Below are 21,723 nucleotides of genomic sequence, written 5' to 3' on the forward strand. Positions count from 1 at the left end.
TTGCCATCAGCTCCCGGGATGCAGAGGCTGTGTCCCGACACTCACACTGCAGTCGTCTCCCAGCCAGGGAGCTTCCATGGGTAGATGTGACTGCCTGGTCAGGCTGGTGATACATCATCTGCTATGCACCACATCTGGGTCAGCAGGATCTGGAACGGGAGATCTGCTACAGCAGAGCCTTGCCAAGGAGTTGTGCCAGCGACTGGGCTGAGAAATGTTGTGAAAATGGGTAAAGACAGAAAAATCTGGCCCAAAGTTTGACTGCTGCAAAGGTCAAGTGCTCAGATTGAGGCATCCTGGGTCAAACTTTCTAAAAGGTCATGGCCAAAGGCTCAGATATTCCAGAATGCACCATTCCCACCAGGCTAAGACTGCAACCCCAATGGCAGCTCACAGCCACTGCAAAGCCCAGCCCAGGGGCCAGGGCCTGCCAGACAGGTTTCATAGAACCATGGAATGGTTTGTGTCGGAAGGGACCTTAAACCCCATCCAGTTCCAGCCCCTGCCACGAGCAGGGACGCCTTCCGTTAGAGCAGGTTGCTCCAAGCCCTGTCCAACCTGGCCTTGAGCACTGCCAGGGATGGGGCAGCCACAACTAACCTTCAGGTTTCTAACCTTCGGGATGACAGTTGCTCAGATAGCCCTCAAATAGCAACGCTTCCCCATGGAGAAAATAAATCCATGGTATAAACCCAGACCTTGCATGGATCTGAATGCAGTTCATGAGGAAATGCAGAGTTGGCGATGGAGTAAAGCAGTGACAACTGGGGATTCCATCCAGCACACACAAATGACAAAACACCACTGAACATTCAAGGCTAGAAAGAAAAAGAAAGCTATCCTAGATCGAAATTGAACCTGTAAATGGAATGCAGAGTCAGAACTCAGGTTATGTGAGTGCTGGCAAGTCCATGTTTCTCTGGTGTTGTACGATGCTGAGTCTCGTACCCATGTGGTACTCCCCTTCCTGGCTTCCTCCCAAGTTTACCAGGTTCTTCTTCATTTCTGCTGGTTCCTCTCCCACTGCTACCTCCAACCATCACAGGAACTCCTGGGGTTGATATAGTTTTATTTCTATATCAACAAGCAGCATTTGCTTGTGATTTCTGTGGGTTTTATGTGTGTTTGTTCTTGTGCAGTGTCTCTTAGCTTGGGTTGTACTCAGCAGTCTTGGTAAAAGGATAAAAAAATTCTGTATGTGGGAATTTTCTATGTTTAGAGAAACCCAAACACTGCTATATATGAAAGACAGGCTGAGAGGAGTGCTGGGTGGCTTGGCTGGAGGCCTCCACGCTCACTTCCTATTCTGCTTTTCTTCTTTACCATCCTCCAGCATCTCATTGCCTCTTCTCTTGTTCCTGCCTCAGTCTCATCCCTTTTCTCCCTGGTTTTCTGGTTTCCCTAGCACCAGTTCTGGCCTGAGCTGATAGCTGAGGGCAGAGAGGAGAAGGTAAATATCAGCCTTGTTCTGGAATCAAAGCATGTTTTTCTGAAACTCGGAGAGCAAACAAAGGCTCTGGATCCTTCCTCCTCGCTCTGCCACCACAATGCTGTATCACCCATCAGTGCTGAGGGCAGGCAGGGGAAGGAGGACTGAAGAGGGACCATCCAAAATCCCAGGCACTGTCCCATGGGCGCTGCACTTCCCAGAGCCCAGCGCGTTCTTACAGCACGCAGGCAGGATTTGGCAGCTCCTGTGCCCCAGATGCAATAGGGGTGCCTTAGCATGATTTCTTCTCTTCTTCCATTGCGCTGAGGTGCACAAACCCATTGTACCCATAGATAACACAAACTCACTGTATCCATAGGACTGTATTTCTGTCCACGCTGTAGGGAAATGTGTGCCAAGGAGCTGGGAGCCCCTGTCCCTCCTTCCTTTCCTGAACATCCAGGAGCCTGCCCGGCCATCACTCATCCACCACTGTGTGCCGCAATCAGAGCAAAGGAAGAGGGAGCCTTGCAGATGGCATGAGGCAAACAGCAAAACACACAATCTGGCCAGGGAAAGCTGATACAAAGCAGAGCCCTTGGGAGAGCTGAGCAGAGTGGGAGGTGCAGGTCCCTGCGCCAGCTGTGCCTGGATGGATGAGAGAGGAATGGTCTCCAGATGTCCCCATACCACATTCATTACATTTGTTCTTAGATCCCCAGCCACCCACAAGAGCCTGGCTGCGTGAAGACCATTGTATTACAGCCAAGACTCTTCATGCTGTAGCATCTATTGGTTGTAAAAGCAAGGCTATGGCAGGGTCTGCTTAAGGCTGGAAGCCACCAACCTCATGGATGGCTCAGCCAACTCACTTTCCCAGCCTGTACATTGGTCTCTCCACCAGTAAAAAGGAGACATAAATCTGCCTTTCTTTTAAAACACCAGTGGAAAACACCTTGTCTGTGTAAGCATTCCCAGATCCTGAGTGGGAAAAGCAAATGGTCCCTTCTTTTCCCAGGGCAATCACCAAAAGCAGGGGCTGTGTGTGCCTGCAGAAGGCCAGCGTGGGCAATGGTGACATCCCCAGCGTGGCACTTGAAGCAGAGCAGTGGAGCACCCTTTGCATAAAGCTGCATCCTACTTGGAGGAGGCAAAATCTGGCAGGGAAATACAGGCACTACACAAGCAGACACAACGTTTGGAATACGGCCATTTTTGAGCAGCTATCAAAACTGTCAGAAAACAAGGGAAGAGTTAAATATAAGACATGAATGAGAGTCCAGAGGAAGAGAGAAAACAGAAGGAGATGCGAGGGAAACTGAGAGCCAGACGTCAGCTGTCAGAGTTGATTCCTTTGCAATGTGAAATGCAATTGCATGCTCAAATGGAGACTGAGGAAGGTAGCAAGGTCCAGTGCTGGAGCTGAAGGGCTCCTGTGCCCATTTGTTCCCATGGCACTTTGCCACAGTTTTTGTGACACTTGTGAACTTAATTCCCAAAATCCCTGCCTCATTCCATGCATAGGGAGTGCTCCCCTAGGAGAAACTAAGGAGAGGGAGCTGTTCTTTATGTGAGGGAGCAGCAGGAATGCGTGGAGCTCTGCCCTGGGACGTTGAACAAACTACTCCAGAGTAGCTGGGTTGGAAGGCAAACTGCCGTGGGTGATGCAGCTGTGGGTGTCTGCTGCAGAGCACTTGAGCAGGAAGCAGAAGATGAGGCCAGAAAATTCTACTTAAACATAAGAAAAAGCTGTTTTACTGTGAGTGGTTGAACACAGGAGCAGGTTGTAGAGCCTCCATCACTGGAGCTACTCAAACCCCAGCTGGATATAGCCCTGACCAATGTGTTCTTGACTGTGTTTTGAGCAGGGGGTTGAATGGGACGCCTTCAGCCCTGCCTTCCAACCTCAGCAATCCTGTGGATCTTTGTTGATTCAAGCAATTCACTTAACATCCCCAGATGTGTGAAGAAAGGGCTGTCAGCTCCTCTACGATGCAGGAAAAGCCATAGTCTGCTGATGGTGTTTTCAGCTCCATTCCTCCAGCTCTGCCAATACTTATCTGTGGCATGCAGAATCTCAACCCCAGCCTCCCCTGAGGGATGCTCACAGGTCCTGCGACCAGCACAGCCCACGCTGTGCACACACAGAGATTCCATCCCAACTGCTCCTGCTGCCGCAGAGGAGCCTCCCTGCGACACGCTGCTCTCAGAGCTGCTCTGCACATGTGCAACCAGCAGCAAGCGTTTCTAAAGGATCCTTGCAAGGTTTTAGGCTGCCGTCAGCTGAGCGACTCTGGAAGTGTTTTGTTTCCCTCTTCCTGTTCCAGAGCCCATTTATCTGCGTTGAAAATACCCCCAGAACACCCCCATAGGGTTTCAGCCCGGCTGAGATGTGTTGTATGAGCAACTTGTGCTCATAAAACAGCAAACATGTTGAACCGAATCACAGTGCATGCATGAGAAAGGAGAGGGCTTTGCCCTCGGAAAGGCAGGTCAGATGAGAAATAAGGGCAAGGAGGGAAAGGGACTCGGATGCCTCCCTCTTGCACTGCAGTGCGGGGACTGCAGGGCTGAAGCAGAGGTGAGCCCCAGGGAGCTGCTCTGCAGTGCAGGGAGGGCTGGGGGGGCAGCCCTGGTCCTCAGCAGGGACTGGGCTGACTAATGCTCCGGCTGACACGGCAAACACTGCGAATGGAAGTGAAGACAAACAACAGCACACCTGCTCAGATGTGCCAGACCTCCAGGCCGGGAGAAGAGGAAATGCATAGGTAATTAAGGCCTATAAAAGAGCATCTAAAAAGCCAGATCCATCTTAAGTGAGGGCAAAGGGGGTTAACTGCAGTCATTAACGGGAATACTGATGAGAAATCCAGGGAACTTTGGCCTTTTGTGATCTCACTGCTGCTAATACAGGAGCTTTGATCATTATGTGCAAATGAGATCTGCTTACCTGTCATCCCTGAGCACAATGGTGATGTACATCAACAACAAAGTGGAGACACAGCAACGTTTTACACACAGGGAAACCAAGGCACAGCAAGAGGCTGTGCACCCTTTGCAGTAGTGCTGGTACCAACATGGGTCTTTCTCCATCTCCTCTGAACAAGCCCATCTGCAAGGTCATGGTGCAGCTTCCTCTCTCACTGAGGTACTGGCCAGATAATAAAGAGGATGGCACCATGACTGCCAGCCAATTCTAACACCTCTGCTCTAAGCAGGATGGTGAAGAAAGGACTGCTTTGCCTTTTTTGGTTGAATGCTATCCTGAATCAAGAACTGAGTCAAACACTAGATGTTTGGGATGTTCATTTTGCAGTGAAACGGAGTAGAGTTTGCAATGCTGAACGCAGTGCACAAAATCACAGTGAACATAACTGCTTGTTGAGAGTGGGATTAATGAGGTGGTGTTCATTAAAGTGTTGGAAAGTATTAATTGCGCTTAAAAGCTAAGCGTTGTTCGTACTCCCTCTGCTTTTCTTGGCAATGGTTTTTGTGCTTGGCCTCTTGTAACCAATTCCCATGTTGCTCACAGCTCAAGGGGACACCTAAAGGTTGATGCAGTTTTTTTCCCCATCAGCTAATGTGGGACACCCACAGTTTCCTCTGTAGCACCCAATGATGGCCAGTGCCAGCATCACATTACTGGGCTCTCCATAGCCAGAAACTGAGGTGGGTTTTGGACATTGGGGAGTTTCTTTAGTGCTCTTCCTCACAGCATGACCAGCAGCAGGCTCACTCCATGAGGGAGAGAAGCCCACAGCTTCCTCCTGCCTGGGGAGAAGGGGGCTTATCTGCACATCAGGCTGAGGCTGATGGATGCAGCACAGAGGGATTGGTGTTGCTGTTTGAAAGGGCCCTTCTGCAGAAGGCAGCAGGGTTAAAAGCAGCTCCATTTTCATGGCCCCAGGCTGCTCTCCAGTACATCCCTGTGCCCCCTGCCTGCGTGTCAGGCAAGCAATTTTCACCACAGATGCATTAACAGGCAGAGAGCTGCTAACACTGCACCGGGAAAAATCACCTCTGGATTAAAAAGGGCATCCATGAGCCTTTCCTCCTGCCCAGGAGGGGTGTAATGGGTGCAGGGCTTACACTGACCTCCAGACTCAGCCCTCGTCGTCCCAGCATGGATCCCCTTGGGCAGCGCTGCCTTCCAGCCCCTGGTTCAACCTGCAGATAAAAGCACCCAGTGCAAACCCATCCCAGAGGGGAAACTGAGGCAGAAGTGACTTGCCCAAGGTGAGACAGGAGGCAGGAGACGCCTTGAGCCTCACATCAGGTTTTGTCCACTTGATTTTGTTTCTTCCTTTCTGGCACAGCTCCCTTAAAATGTGATGTCTGACTCAGCATTAGCCACTCTCACCTTGCTCTGCCCACTTCAGCACTGCATTAGTGCTATCTTTCCTGACAGGCGAGGTGGAAAGACATCAGGAAGCCCTGGAAAAGAGGAAACACGATAAGCAAATCCTGGTTGTTAAGATGTGAGGTTTGCTTCATTTTCCTTCTGTCTCAATCTGGAGGGATTAGCACCAGGCAGATAAGAGACCTGCCAAGGCACTTCCAGCAGATTTGCTCAGCCTGGCCTCAAGTTAGCTCCCAGCCCAGATGAGTCCTGAAAGCATGGGCATCTCTCTGCAGCACCTTCAAAACAGAAAAGGAGAGAGTCAGGGAGGAAGCTGTTCTGGAAGCTTTCCTTGCACAAAGAATGTCTTTCCATCAGGAACGCAGCCTGGCCTCAACAACCATGTCCCCATCTTACCCGGGAGAGCTGCCAGCGGGTTGATGCTCATACAGCTTCAAAGCCTGCCAGGCTTCCACTAAGCACAGAGAAGGGCCCAGCATGGTCCCTGCCCCGGGCACCCCTCTTGCACTGTGCTGTGGGGTCAGGATGGCTCAGGACAGCCGCACTCTCCTGGGGTGCAGATGTGGAGCAAGCGAAACCCTGAGCACCAAGAGCGCTGTTTGGGCTCTCAGAACATGCACATTTTGTCCTTAGCTAATAAAAGGGGACTCTTTTCCCAAGGATGCTGCCCTTGGCTCTCTGGGCTCCTGTCAGCCTTCCTAGCACGGTAAGTGGGGAACGGTTTGCTCGTTGCCAGCCTGTGGGATGAGGGGCTCCAGCAGGGACCAGTGTAAAGGGCTGTTGAGCCATAGCCCCTCACCACAGTGAGCCAAGCTCCGGGCAGGGCTGTGGGTTTCACACTGATCGGGGTGATTGGCCACAGGGGAAAGCAGTGAGACTGCGCCTTGCACAAGCCCTGGGTACGCAGGAGCAGATGGGCTCCATGCAGAGCACTGCACACGCAGGTCACACAGGGTCCTTGCTTTGCTCTGGAGCACTTGTGACATGAGCCCCACCTCTCAGGGGAGACCCAGAGATGCTTTCCACATCCATTTCGCCTCTGGGAGAGCCTGGCCTGACTCCTCATCTTGAGCTTACCAGCATGGAGACCTTTGCCAGGGAGGATCTGCATGACGGAGAACTCTTCTGCTGCTCCAATGGCAGGATTAACTCCTCACACTGCACCCCAGGATCTGCTGCCCCTCAGTGCTGCCATGGCTGCAGGGCACAAGCAAGGCAGGCACTGAGGCTCTGCTGGTTTCATTTATTTCTCCTGCAGAAAGGAAAACACTTCTGCCTTCTAGTCCAAACCAGGAAGTTTAAACCATGACAATGTTTCCTTTACTCTTTTCAAAGCCCTGAGGTAAAAGAATAAGAATCATATCCATATTTTCAAACCAAAACCCATTTTGGAAGTTCTCTATTTCAACAAAGTCGGTACATTTCCTTCCAACGCTTCACAACGTTGCATTATCTCCTTCACAATAGGAAACACATTCTTGGAATAAAAAGGCGTTTTAAAGGAAGGATTTTTTAAGAACTTCTCGTTTCAAAATGAGGAGTCACCGACATCGACAATTTAGATAAAAAGTCTGATTTCAGTGAAACAGCTCCAGAGAAGTGCCCTGGAGGAAAAGAGTCTATTGAGTGAGCTGGGTTATCTCAGATCATTTGGACCCCCTGAGAGGTTAGATGGGAGGGGGCTGCACTTTGCCTTATGCAGTTGTGGGGTGCAAATGCGGGTGGGCAAAGGAGGTTGCAGCCACAGAGGTGGCTGCACTGTGTGTTGCTGGCCCAAAGATGCTCTCTGCCACCTGCAGATGATCCTTCCCCTGGTGCAGTGGCACATCCAGCAGTCTGCAGCCAATGGCTTCACTTCTCCGATCATTCATTAATTTAGCCTCACATCACAGTTCTTCCAGAAGAGCCATTTCCTCTCTCTGCACAGCACTCAAGGGGTCTTGCAGTCTTAGTGCAGCACAATGAACACCAGTGAGAAGGGTCTCCATCCCCAAGGAGGAATGGTGAGAAGAGGTGGCTGGGGCAGAGGTGCAGTAGAGCTGGCCAGCAGCACAGCAGCAGCCACAGGAGGCAATGGGCTCTGTGCAGCGGCAGGGGATGAACGATCGAGCACATATTTGGAGGCTATCAGCTTGCACATATAATAAAGCCAATTAGATGCATGTGACAGATTGTAAACCTCTCGTGTGCTGTTTAAAATACCCCATATTTTCAGCTTGTCTGCCTTTAGAGCTTCTCAATAACACAGTTTTACTCTGGCTGAGAAATCAGAGGCATCCCGCCCCCGCCACACAAAGCCTGACATTTCCAATCACATCATCCTCCTTTTCATTTTTAACAGAAAATAAAAACCCATCCCCCAAAACCACCTCAACATGACTTATCATCTGTGACTCGAGCCAGATATGGTTTCATCCACAAGTGCTGGAGTTGCTCAAATGGTATTATGCCTTACAAATAGCACACCTGCACCACTATTGCAGCTCACATGGGTCGAGATACTGCCCTATACGAGCTCCCAAAGCTGATGGTACATTCACAAACCAGCTCTGGAAAAGACAGCGTCAATTTCTGCTGTGTCTTCACTCACAGAGGCAGGTTTGATCCTTTGCAAGCTCCAGCCTGTGGCTGTGGCTATGTGCTGTCTCATCATAAGGGCTGGTTTGCTGCAGGAGTGAGGGCAGAGGTTCAGGGAGCCCCTCTGTGAGGGGGATGCAGCACAAGGAAGCAGGCAGATGGTCAGGAGTTGCCATGAGAAGATGCTGAGCATGAGGAGTCAGCTCCCCTGGCAGACAGAGGGCAGGGTGGTCAGAGTGGTCCTGGCTGTGGGCAGGGGGAAACAGGAAGCAGCACCTCTCTGCCACATCCCCATCCCCAACCCAAACAGTACCCAGAGGAGTGAGAGGACACTAGGATGCAAAAGCTCCAGGAGGTGAAACTGCACCAATGACTGGTGCTTCTCTCACCAGCATCAGGGAACAGGCAGGTTTGCTTCTCTTCATTTTACATTCAGCTGCTGGTTATCATGATAAGGACTCAGCTTTTACAGTCATTAGAGGAGATACATTAAGTGGTGAAGGAAGGTGCCCCGCAGCAGCATGAGTGTTCTGCTGGGCAGATGCTGACTGCAGGCAGCAACGCAGCTAAGCACTGGCCTTTTAAAACATAAAGGAACAGGAGATTTCTATGGCTCCTTGCAAACCCCCACACAAAACCACAGCTCCAGAGTGTCTTAAAGGCTTAGAGACAGTAGAAAAGAGAAAACCAGCCTGACACTGTGATCCTTTCCTAAATGTTAGGATTTTTGAGCCAATTACATTTTTACCCTTTTTCCTGCCGCCTGACTCAGAGTTTGAGAAAATTTAATGCTGTCATTACTGGAGGAGAAGTACGATGTGAAGATAATTTTAGTTTCCAAAAAGCCTGCTTCAAATGGCTCTGATTTTGCTTTCAGCAAGTGCAAAAAGCTGGACTGACACCTTTTGTTGAATAATGCATCTGGGATAGCATCCTCTGCTGCAGGGAGAGGTCTGGCGCACAGCCCTGCCCCGCTTACACCCTGCTCAAGTGCTATTTAGTGGCTTCCAGGGGATTACAAACAGGGAGTGGGTTTTGTCCTGGCTCCCTGCACAGCAAGAGATGTCATTATTCTCTAGGAGAGCCGGTCCACAGATGGATCCTTGTGTTATTACATGCAAATAATCTTCATCTGAAAGTACCTGCCTCTCATAACATTGAGTCTAACACTGAACTGACAACTGTGTCCATTGTCTGACAAACCTTAAAGAGAAGAAAAAGCCTAGAGGGAGGATGGTTTGGGTGGTTTGTCATGGACACACCCCTGCCTAGCCTCAGGTGCAGCTCTACGGGGTCAGCGTGCTGAGGGGCTGCCCATGTGTCAGCCAAGACCTCCGGATCCCCATGGCAAGAGCAACTGTCAGCACCCTGTCCCCACGCTGTACCAGTCCCTGTGGGATGCTGGGCTGGCAGGGGCTGTCTGCCCTCCCCATCATGACATCTGCCTCGTGCCAAGCTCCCCTGAAAGGATATTAAACACATCATTATCTTGCATCTTCCAACAGAATCAGTCCCAAAGCCTCCTGGCTTAGCACTGCTCATGCAGTGAGCAAACCAACACAGGCACGACACCTTGTATTTTGTGTTCTGCCTAACAGTGCTGACAGCGCTCCTTAAGGGGAAGTGTTCAGTTAACCCCAGCAGCCACCCAGGGCAGGCAGGTGGAGCAGGAGAGTTGTACCCATGCTGGTGGGTGAAGCAGCTCCCATCCTCCAGCTGCCTTGTGAAAAGCCAAACCTGGCTCCCACCATCAGCCATGCCAGTGATGAAGTGAGATCAGCTGTGGGCAGAGCTGGGCATGTGTGCCAGGGAGGTCCGAGATGCTGCCAGGGCTCACCTCAGGCACTCTCTCCAGCTCCCATGGAGGATGTGGGCACTCTCCGCTTTCTTTTTCCACCAACATCCACAGGACAGTGCTGCAAAACCCTACATGGGCGTACATACCTATGCTGCAATTAAACCGACTTCAGTGGAAAAAGGATGGAAACTTGGGCAGAAGATGCAGGTCACAGGGTAGAAATGAGGGCTGCGGAGGAAGAAGGGGGATGCAGATCTCTTCTGCATAGAGCAAGAATGGCCCAAACTTGCATGCAAAAAGCTGTGATTTTACCTGCAGGAAGCAGAGCCAGCAAGATGAAGCACAATGAAGCAGGGGACCCTGCGCACAGCACAGGGTTGGAACTAAATCATAAGGTCCTTTCTAACCCAAACCATTCTATGGGTCTAAAAATCAGAATACCCAGGCTGTGCGGCCTGGAGAGGTGCTTCTCAGAGTAGCCAGCCCCACTCTTTTGCTTCCATCCCTCTCGGGAAGCTCAACAAGAGAAGAAACAGGCTGGTGCTCAGCACAGCTCTGCCATGGTGCCTTGCTGCCTGCACCCACTGCATAGAGTTGGTGCTCCCCTCCCCAGTGTATCAGCTTGGCTGCATTAGCACAACCACAAATGGGGACTCTTTCACTACTCCTCATTTGAAATGAATACTTCACTTGAATCTGCCTCTTTACAGGACACAGGGGACCTGGCTGCCCCTGACTTGCAAAGGACAGAGCAGCTACACGTGTCCTGGTGTGATAGATTTAAGTGCCAGGCCTGTACTCATTCCTTTCACAACCATGTGGATGCTGCTATCACTTACAGAATAACAAGTGCCTTTGGAAGCAATTGGGTTTCACAGCGTATCTTCTCTGTCCTAGGGAGCTGCCTATTACCAGCATGGGTTCCTGCACAGGTCTCCATTCTCAGCTGTGCTGGCACTGACTGCACGATGCAACCCATGCACAAACACATTGGGACAGGAGCTCAGTAGCTGGCACATGGCCACAGATGGGAGTAAGGGACAGGGCTTGCTGGAGGCAGATCTCAGCCCCATAGGAGGGTGCCAGGGAATACCTGAAAGTCAATTACTGGCATCATAAAGAAGGGAAAGTGAGCAAACCCATACCCGAGTGAAACTTCTGCAAGTTACCTCACCCCTGAGGGCAAGTGAAAGGTTACAGTGAACAGAGAATGGGAATGCAATAGGGAGCAAAGGGAGCATCTCTGGGCCACCTCCACAGGTCCTGCATCTCACCAGGCAGGGCAGCCCCTCCAGCACATAAACGCCTCAGCCCTTATTCTCTACTGAGGACAAAAGCCATCAACAAAGTCCTTATTAAAAAACAACTTTGAAGCAAAAAGCACAGCTAATTGCTTTCTGACTGCAGAACAAAAGCCACTCCTCTGCCTAATTACACTGTGAAAATGAGAAGAACTTAAACAGGAATTATAAGTAATCACACAGGCAAAGAAATGGGAGTGAATACCTATAGAAACCTGAATGCATGCCTGAGCACAAAGACCAGCACCAGCTAGAAGAGGGGGATGACAAGGGAAGTATTTAAGACTTATTATATCGAGCTAATTTGCTGTTCCTCGAGTACCTTCCCCAGGCACTGCAAGCACCTTGTGCAGCCTGGTGAACTGAAACTCCACAGTACTCCAGAGAAGTCTTTCAGGTCAAAATCATGGGCTGTCTCTGGTATGCAGGGAAACACATAACTAAGGCACTCTCAACCACGGGCTGCAACCCTCAAGCACAGCCCCTACTTGTAGCACTTCACACTTCTCTCGCCTTCTCTTTCTGTCTGAGCCATGGCTGGGATGCTCTGCAGGATGAGAGACCACGCAAGGTTTGCTCCGAGCAGAGCTTCCCAGGGACGGGGACTACAGGTTCTCTATGAGGCATGCAAAGGTCCACTCCTTGTCTGAGCAAGGGGTCCCCAGGGATGGAAAGCCAGATGAGTACCCAAACCCAGGGCTACACACTCATGCACACAAAGTGAGTTGAGAGGCTCAAATGTGAGGTAGGCAGCAAGCCTGAAGCACTTACCAAGGAAAAAGGAAAAATCATTTTGTTCATAGAATAATCACTGGGGGAGAAAGGAGGTGGTGAAACAGGAATAGGAAAGTACACTGAAAATCTCAGAGTCCACATGGAAGACCAAGTCCCACACTCCTGAAGCCTGTATGGAGATGACAGTGAGAAAAAACTGAGAGAGTCAAATTTACATTTCCTTACCCAGAAAATAGCTAACCTGCACAGCAATCTGTGCCAGGAGATGCCTGAATCAAGTATGAGACATCAGACCATGGAAAAGACAAAGGAAGAACTCACATGCTGTGTAGCCACAAGCTGCTATATTAGAAGCCATCTCCCCCTGCCAGTACTTAAATACCCCACTCAGGTCCAAACTAGCCCCAGGTGGAGCATCAATCGCAACATTTAAGGCTGATTATTCCCACTTGCAGTAAAGGATATGTGAGTTTCCTCCCTCTGAAGTGCTGACTACTATATGTGAATCAATAGTTCATTTCTCTCTTATCAGAGGGGATTGGGGACAAAGGGGCCATCAACATGAGGAAATCAAAGAAAGTAGAAATGGCATGGCAAGAAGCTGATGTCTGAGTGAGCCCCATGATCTTAGCTGAAAGTTTTTAGCAGAGAGATGCTGAGTGATGCTGGGAGCTTTGGAAACCAGACCAGCAATGCTTCTGTGCCTGGTTCTGTATTTGGACCAGGGGGTTGCAAAGATGCCTGCACAGCTCCCATTTGCTTTGTCTCTTTCCTTGGCAATGCTCTGGTGCTGGGACCAAGCCATGACAGCAAAATAGGCTCCTGCTGAGCTCAGACCTTGTGCTTGTGCACTTCAAGCAAAAGTTGACAACTAAATAAGACCTTGTGCTGGATGGCTGCACAGGTAAATCCCCTTCCCTGGCCACATTCACTCTGCTCTCGGTACAAAGATGAAGACAAAAATGTGGTGCAGAAAACAAGAAAGACTTCTTGAGCAGTGGCTGCATAACAGGTTATGGGAGTGTGGACACCTTAGAGGTCAGAGCATCCTCCCTCTGAACTGACAAAGAATAAATACATCTAGGCCAGCCTTTGGGGCTGCTCGTCCAACCTGTTCTTCAGACCTTTGTAGTTAATGGACTCCATAAGGCTTGATATGTATAAAGACTATTTCGGACTTGCAGTAATGCCCAAGGGCACTGTAGGCTGGGGCCAGGCTGCTCACAGGCACATTCCTCCACAGTCCCTATAATTTAGGGAACAGCAGGAAGGGTGGTGCTGGCAGGTGGAGGCAGTTTGCTCTTGTGTATGGAATCACTGAATTTCAGAGCTATAAAAACAGGACTTACAGCCAGAATAAGACAAAAAGACTTGTGGATCATTCATCTGGGTAAAGTCAGGGGAAGTTCAGGTTAAAGATAAGGAAGAAGTTCTTTACTGTGAGGGTGGTGAGGTGCTGGAACAAGTTGCCCAAAGAAGTGGTACATGCTCCATCCCTGGCTGTGCTCAAGACCAGGCTGGACAGAGCCTTGGGTGACACGGTCTAGCGTGAGGCATCTCTGCCCATGGCAGGGGGTTGGACCTGGATGAACTTAAGGTCCTTTCCAACCCTAACTAATCTATGATTCTATGATCCCATAGCAGAGGTGAAAGGAAGATTTAATCCCTGCTTTGCTATTTCTGCACATACAGGGCTAGCTTTAAAATCACCATGCTTTTAAAGGGAGCTTTCTGAGCAAGACATCCTGCAGCAACAGCCACCGAAACTCGTTAGGAGAGATTATGGCCTTTGTACCAAGCCACACAGCCTCTTGCCCTGCCCAGGTTTTTCCCCACCTTCCTCTGCTTGTGGAATTCCCCTTACTCCATCCCATACAGTGTCAGAGGCAGCACACAGCGAAGCCATCACTAGGCGCTGCGCTGTGATTTGTTCTGTTTGCAAACGCCTCTTTGCATTATAGATTTGGCCTTTGTTATTTGTGTCTCCGGTTCTTCCCCAATGAAGTACATTAGTTGCTATGGAAACAATTATTTCATTGGTATGAGTAATCTTCACGACAGCCACAGAAGCGGCAGAAAGTCAGCTCAAACGCTGCACCTTCCATTTAATTCAGTTAGTTGCTAATTGCCTCTTCCCTTGAAAGTGATCAAAATCTCTGCCACCAATAGTCTGTGGGGAAGAATAAGGAGTTTTGACTGGCTGCTTTGATCATTTGTGCTAACTCTGCAGGAATCAGAGAACAGGTAGGTGCTGGAGTGGAGCTGGCTGTGTCTGGGGTGAGAGCAGGAGGGCGTGCATGGCTGATCCCATCCCATCACATGCCACCATGTACAGCTCTCTCTCCTTCCATAATGCTTGTTTTACCAATGAGGCCTACTGGCTTTGCCCTATTCCTAATGAATCAGGATGCTCTTTTCAATCTTCAGAGCAAAAGCAAACCCCACTCATGGAGATACGCCACCAAAGGCTCCCAAAACGCATGGCAGGCAGAAATGCATCACATTTTATCCCTTTTCCTGGATGAGGGGAAAGTCTTTATTACCCTATTACAGGACCATCACCTCTTCTGGCTGTTACCTGTCTTGCTTTCTTTGTACTCATGAGAAACATGCTTCTCTAACATGTGTTGCTACCCCATCAAAGACTTTGAGACGCTCTGGGGGCAGCACCAGCTGACTGTCAGGTTTTTCCTACTCTCCTACGTAGATTGCACAGCAAACCTGGTTCTTACCATGGTTGTATAGCACTGTGGTCTACAAAGTCCCAGCCTATGCTTGGTCTTCCAACATGCTGCTGGCATCCAGGGAACCCAGAGGGAGTGCTGACAGGATCTGCTAGTGTGAATTCTGCACTAGTGTCTATCTCAAAGTGATCCAGTCCTGCTGCTGCAAGAGGAAGCCCAACGGACAGGAGCAGCAGACACTTCAGTCACCGCTGGCCCAGTTCCCTTGTGCCTGCAGGAGGATGCAGGGGAGGAGGCTAAATGCTTGCAAATGGGGCAGTGTCGGTCAAACAATCTATTTTCCATCTCCTCTCAGCAAGCCCAGCATTATTAGAAGGTGCTGATGTCTCCAGATTCATAAACAAGAGCAGGGGAGCTGCCAGGAAGGTCACTGGTAATCACAATCAAGGCAGGCTGATTGCTTTTTCATATTGCCGAGTGAAGCATTCTGCTTGCGAAGTGTCACCCTCTGAGCTGAACTTTACCCTTATGTACACCTCAGGGATATCTATCCCAGAGAATGCACATGATCCGTGAGGCCCAGGCTGGTTTCTGACTTGCTTTCCCACAGCTCTCCCTGTCCAGGCATGGGAGCACAGGGCTGAAACGCAGCCGCTCCACTCCAGTGCCTGTATTGCCTAAACAAAATCAGCTTTGCTTTCCCACAGGCCCTACAGACAGCTCAATGTGTCTTCAGCTGTAACGCCATCACTTCTCACCCTGTGCACTCTCCTTTTCTCCTTACACCCCTGTATCTGCCTGGCTGTATCCAGCGTGCTTCACACAGGGATGATAAGGCAGGGTCTGGCCCATGGCAACTTCAAGAGCATCCTGGGAGGCTGGGCTTGCTATAAGGACTGGAAGGCTCAGATTCAGCTGGCCGAGTTGTTCCTAAATCTCCTATTAGCCGCTCAAGGCTTCATTCCCAAGGACTAGTAAGCAGAGGTTGAAAAAGGCCATTTAAGAAGCTTTCAGAAGGTCACCACAGGGGTAGCAAGAGCCTTTCATGGTCCTCTCTGCCATGTCATGGAACATCTCAGATCCTTACCTGGTTCCAGTTGAAACCTACAGATCTGCTGCCCATGGCCCTGAGGAGCCTGGGCAAGCTCTGCCCGCGGTACCCAGGTACCCCCAAGATGCCAGGAGTGTGGCCAGCTCCAGTGTCTTCAGACCATGTGGCAAATGCTGCAGGCATGGTTGCGAACCCTGGTTTTATTTTTTCTGGAACAACGGATACATTTTAGGTTCTACTGTAAAAACCCAAACCCAAAGCAACAAACACGCTTTAGCTTATTAGATGATTCACAAGCAATCTTCTACCTAGGATTGTGCTCAGTGGAAACTAAACCGTTCTTATAAATAGGCTTGTCAGGCAGCCAGCAAGTTGTGGGAAAAGGGTAAAATTAAGTCATGAATTCAAATCTTTTGTGTTTTCTGCTCTAAAAAGCTGGAATGCTTCAAAATGGAAGGAAACCAAACCCCATCAACTCCATAAAGTCTGGGGAGAGGCAAATGAATGAACTCTTCTCACAGAGGTTACCTTGAAACATCCGCAAACATGCTGATCTCCTCCTCTGTGTCACCTAAAAGGTACCGAAACGTTCTCATTTCGGTCGGACCTTCCATCCCAGGCTCTGTAAGCACGACACAAAAGACTGCCCCAACTGCGCAAGCAGTTGCCTTCACCAAAGTAATTTGTCCATTTAGTTATATGTGGCATTAAATATCTGCCTCTCTCACACACACAGCATAGCCCAGAGATGTTTTGCTGGATTTACCAGGTTAATTCTGAAGTCTGAGCACGTAAAGCTGTGGCAGAGAAAAATAAACTCAAGACATCTTAATTCAAAGCCCAAAGATATAACCTTCATGGAAAGCAGTTTGCACTGCTGAGAATAAATCTCTATTTCTGCTCATGTATAAAGATCTAAGAATAAATTATTTGATAAAGTTTATCCTTGCAGCATGTGTGAAAGTCTTCTATCACTCATTAGATGTTTGGCTTTCAGGATAAGCAGATGAGTACTGGCTGCTGGTCTCTTCACTCAACAGGAATGCTCTGAAGTCCTACCAGAGTGAATGAATTACTTTTCCCCTCCCTGGGCAATAAAGGGCCATTGCCTAAAAGCCACTGTGGAGCCCAGGCCTGCTTCTGTGTGCCAGGATGCCTCTGTTTGCCCACCAGCCCTGTCCTGGCAGGGTGGAATCACCTCATCCACCACCATCGCATTCCCTGTCTGCTCTTCCCCAACAACTCTGTTTGGGAAACAGAGTTGGGGAACAGACCTCCTGGAGCTGGGGCTCCTCCATGCTGCTCCAGGGTCCCACTCTGCTGCTTGGCTTCATCATGGTGCTCCAGCTGAAATCCTTGCTGGCATCCCAAGGAGAGCCTCCCATCAACCAGGCAGAGCGAAGGGCACGTGCCCAACCTCCACGTGCCACCGGTTCCATGACAGCAGGTCAGGCATTGTGCTGCCAAGCTTTAAACCTCCTCTTCCTTCCAGAAACATTTGTATTCATGCTCCCCCGTTGCAAATCCTGCTCCTTCCCTGTGGTTTGGAAGGAGCTCTGACAGGTTGCTTCTCTTAGGGAGATCAACTCTTTGAATGTCCAGCCCGAAAGGGGTTAGGTTTTATTAATACTGTTGGGAGTGGGATTTTTAATGCTAAATAAGCTGCAGTTTGAGCCAAGGAGGCCAAGGTATCATGGGCAGCACAGAAAGGGATTCATGGGGAGGATTCGTGGAAGCTAAAGAGGTTTGGGTTTGGTTTTTTTAAGCTGTGATTAATCTCCTTAATGCAGAGCATTTTCTGTGATGTCAGATTAATGAGTCAACACTCGCACGGTGCCAAGTCCCTCCACTCATTCAGCTCCTGGAGTCCAGAGAATTCCTGCTTTATATTCAGAATAAAATGTGCTGAATGCCAGAGGGAAGGACTACAGCAGGAGATGGGGATAAAAGCCCCTCAGGGCGGCACACAAAGGGACTCAGCACATCACCATTCTCACACCAGAGGTTCTGGAGCCCCATCTGCAAACCTGTGCCTACACCAGGCTCTTCCCACCTCCTACCCTGAGACCCCTCCATGCCGGATGCTGCAGCGCATCTCAAGGACAGGGACACAGACACTGCCTGCAGGGACAGGCAGGGCTGGGTGCAGGCAGATCCTGGCCATGGATCTGGCAGAAGGCACCAGCAGCATTGGGGATAGGCTGTGAGCCCTTATCAGGGCGTCCCAGAGGGCTCCTTGTGCTGTGCACCTCTGAAGAGTCATCCCACGGTGACAAATTTCAGCCAGGCTTGACATGAACCAAGAGCAGATGGACAGAGGCTGGAAAACAGATGGACAGAAGGAAATTTGGATGTAATCTGAAGGCCCCAAAGTGTCTCATTAGGAAAACACACACCACAGGCAGCTGTCTGAGCAGCCGTGAATGCAAAGGTAGACAGGAGAGCATGCAAGAGAAGGCAAAGCACCACTGCTGCTCATGAGCAGGTCACAGCATGCTCCAGTCACCAGTGGGGACAATGGACAGCCACAGTGATGGGCAAGGCGCGTCACCAGTGCTGTGCTCAGAGCAGGGCAGTGGTAAGGGGCACAGCGCCACAGGCTCCTGGGTGGCTTGGCAGGCTGCTTCTCATCTCCATCACCCTGCCTTCCCTCCTTCCCTAACATACCCACAACGGCTCCATGGCTGCCTGGGCAGCAGGGCAGGCTCCAGCACTGTGACTCCGTGGATGAGTGCCCCAGGGTCCTGTGACTCTGGTGGTCCCCTGCCTTTGGGCTGCCATGGTTCACAATGCTGAGATGAGGGCAGGAGCTGCCTGCCAGTGAGCAGGATGGGAAAACAGGGGAAATGGGAGCAGTTTTGCTGCCTGTATATTGGTTTTCTGCCAAGTTCTTCTTTTTCAGGAGAAGAGAGGGCTCCAGGATGATCTTAGAGCAGATTCCAGTGCCTAAAGGGGCCAACAAGAAAGCTGGAGAGGGGCTTTCTACGAGGGCATGTAGTGATAGGACAAGGGAGAATGGCTTTAAACTGACAGTGGGGAGATTTAGATTAGATATTAGGAGGAAACACTTCCCTTATTAGGAGGGTGCTGAGGCGCTGGCACAGGGTGCCCGGAGAAGCTGTGGCTGCCCCATCCCTGGCAGTGCTCAAGGCCAGGTTGGACACAGGGGCTTGGAGCAAGCTGCTCCAGTGGAAGGGGTCCCTGCCCGTGGCAGGGGTTGGAACTGGGTGAGCTTTAAGATCCGTCCAACCCAAACCAGGCTGGGATTCTGTGATTCTACACCCCTCTGCTGGGCAGTCAGTACAATTGCTCAATATTGTGGCAGAGAATCGCAGCGATGCGGAGGGACGAGGGCTGGCAGGAAAGAAAACCAAACCCTACACGTTTTAAAATCCAGAAGAGCTGGACAGGAGGCATATAAAAAAAGTATCACTTATTTTTTACACGCTTATAAGGCAGCACAGGTTGGGATTCAGGCTTGGAGACATCCTAGATCAAAGGTTTCGTAGTGTGAATTCAGCCAAATTATTCTCTCGCATTTTGTGACGTGTCGTGGTTTAACCTGAACCAGCAAGGAAGCCCCACACTGCCTCACTCCCCCCTGATGGGATGGGGAGAGAGCCAGAAGGGTTATACCTGCTCTGGTGTGGACTTATCCACAGCCACAGGTGCTTCAGGGTGTCCTGCTCCCATGTGGACTCATCCACAGGTCACAGACCCTTCGCCTCTGGTTCACACTGGAGCTCCAGCCTGTGCAGTGCAGCATCACACAAACAGCAGCAGCCCCCTGGGCATCCACCAGCCCAGCACGTGGCCACTGCTCTTATCAAAGCATTCCCAGGCACAGCAGAGTTGGATGATAAGCAGTAGAGCAGGACAAGCAGCACTGGAAGCAAAAAGCAGCCACTAACAAACACTACACTCTTTCAGACAGTGAGGCAAGCAAGCCCCACGGCAAGCACAGGAGCCTGATAATTAATAGCTAAATAGCAATAACAATTATAAATTTGATCTAGCATATTCCAATCAAATCTGTCAGTATCATCAACCCTTCCAGCCCCACGCTGGGTGTCAAAACCACTTCCAGCTGCCACATTGGGTGTCATAGTTTAACCCCATCTGGCAACTAAGCCCCACACAGCTGCTTGCTCACTCTCCCCACAGTGGGATGGGAAGAGACTCAGAAAGGTAAAAGTGAGAGAACTCCTGGGTTTGGATAAAGGCAGTTTAAAAGGTAAAGCAAAAGCTCCACACACAAGCAAAGCAAACTAAGGAATTCATTCCCCACCTCCCACCACAGGCAGGTGTTCAGCCATGTCCAGGAGAGCAGGATTCCATCATGTGTAATGGTGACTTGGGAAGACAAATTCCATCACTTCAAACATCACCACCCCCAGCCCCCCTTCCTTCTTCTCACAGTTTATATGCTGAGCATGATGTCCAATGGTATGAAATACCTCTTTGGTCCAAACATGGTCCCATACCAGCTACTGTGAGTAAATTTAACACTACCCCAGCCGAAACCGGTATATTCTCCACCCTTATTCTATAGGACATGTACATCATGAAAGCCACTAAAACCCATGTGCATCTGTGCTCGGCTGCTGTCCTGATCTGGGTGTTCAAAGACCATGCCCAGAGGGGAGCCACAGGGCTTATAAGGACATTCACTCATATATTGCTATAAAGCAGTAGGAGAAAGTCACATCCTAGTCACTAATGCACAGAAACAGTCACAGTCAGTTCAGCAGCTCTATACACATGTGTCAGAAGGCCCCATTTTGGTCCAAAGCTTGGAATGATGCTCAGGAGCCCATGGCGAGGCTGATCCAGTGAACAAAGGAGCTGCTGAGGCACAGCAGAAGAATGAGCTGCTTGAACCACAGCTCCTGTTAACATCTCCCATGCTTTGGCTCACTTAGAGGCAGGTTTTAGTTTGTGCTGTGACTGGATGACAGCAGCTTTTTTGAGCTCCCAAGTTTTAACAGGTTTGTGCAGCAGGAGGACTAAAAATCCATAGGAAATCGTCCATTTAAAGCATGCTGACTTGCAGTGGCCTGTCTCTGCAACAGCACTTGTCAGGAAGAGAACTTTATCCCCCACAACACTCCTTGACCCTGAACTTTGGGGAGGAGAAGCCATGTGTGAGCAGAATGGACCCTTGCAGGTCCTTGCAAACAGCCACAGGGAGACCTCACAGCCTCTGGCCTCCCTAAGCCTCTGTTCCCCACAGACAAAAAGAAGATGCAGGTCTGTCTGCAGTGAAATACCCAATGATCAGTTTCCAGATGCCAAAGACCTGAACTGCATTTGCCCATGCTCTGCATGTGCATCCAGATTTGCCCTTCAGCATCAGGGCCTATGGGATTCACACAAAGGAGCTATGGAAAAGGTGGAAAAACCTGCCAGCCTGCCCATTTTTCCTCTTGAGCAGCACCCAGGTTCAGAACTGGGTTCTCTGTCAAGAGAGGTGTGATGAGGATGAGGTGATGGGAGAGGGAAGTGTAACAGAGGCAGACACTTCACAGCAGCATCCTGAGACACCCCAGGCCTGCCACAAACAGCTGGTGCATAATAAATTCATGATATGCATATTTTATGCTGTTTTCATGAGACACTCACATATGGCCATACCTGCTGCTGGCAGGGCTGGAGAAAGAACATGAATTTCACACCAAGGGTGCCTCTGACAACAGATTATATGGAATAATCACTGCCCAAATATTAGCCCTCAACAAAACACACAAATTACAGGTGATTATTTTTTCTTGGACTACCAATAAAAGGC

General features: G+C 50.0%; 1 long non-coding RNA gene across 1 annotated transcript; it reads right to left on the reverse strand.

The window, feature by feature from the left end:
• Window positions 1-1,129: 1,129 nt before the first annotated feature.
• Window positions 1,130-10,339, reverse strand: LOC136020416 (uncharacterized). The gene is made up of 4 exons (XR_010615332.1): window positions 10,204-10,339; window positions 5,790-5,863; window positions 5,525-5,596; window positions 1,130-2,077 (listed from the first exon to the last, which is right to left on the reverse strand). It is a non-coding gene; the product is annotated as an uncharacterized LOC136020416 (long non-coding RNA).
• Window positions 10,340-21,723: the final 11,384 nt, after the last annotated feature.

Source organism: Lathamus discolor, chromosome 11 (assembly GCF_037157495.1).
Source record: "Lathamus discolor isolate bLatDis1 chromosome 11, bLatDis1.hap1, whole genome shotgun sequence".
Classification (NCBI taxonomy): domain Eukaryota; kingdom Metazoa; phylum Chordata; class Aves; order Psittaciformes; family Psittacidae; genus Lathamus; species Lathamus discolor.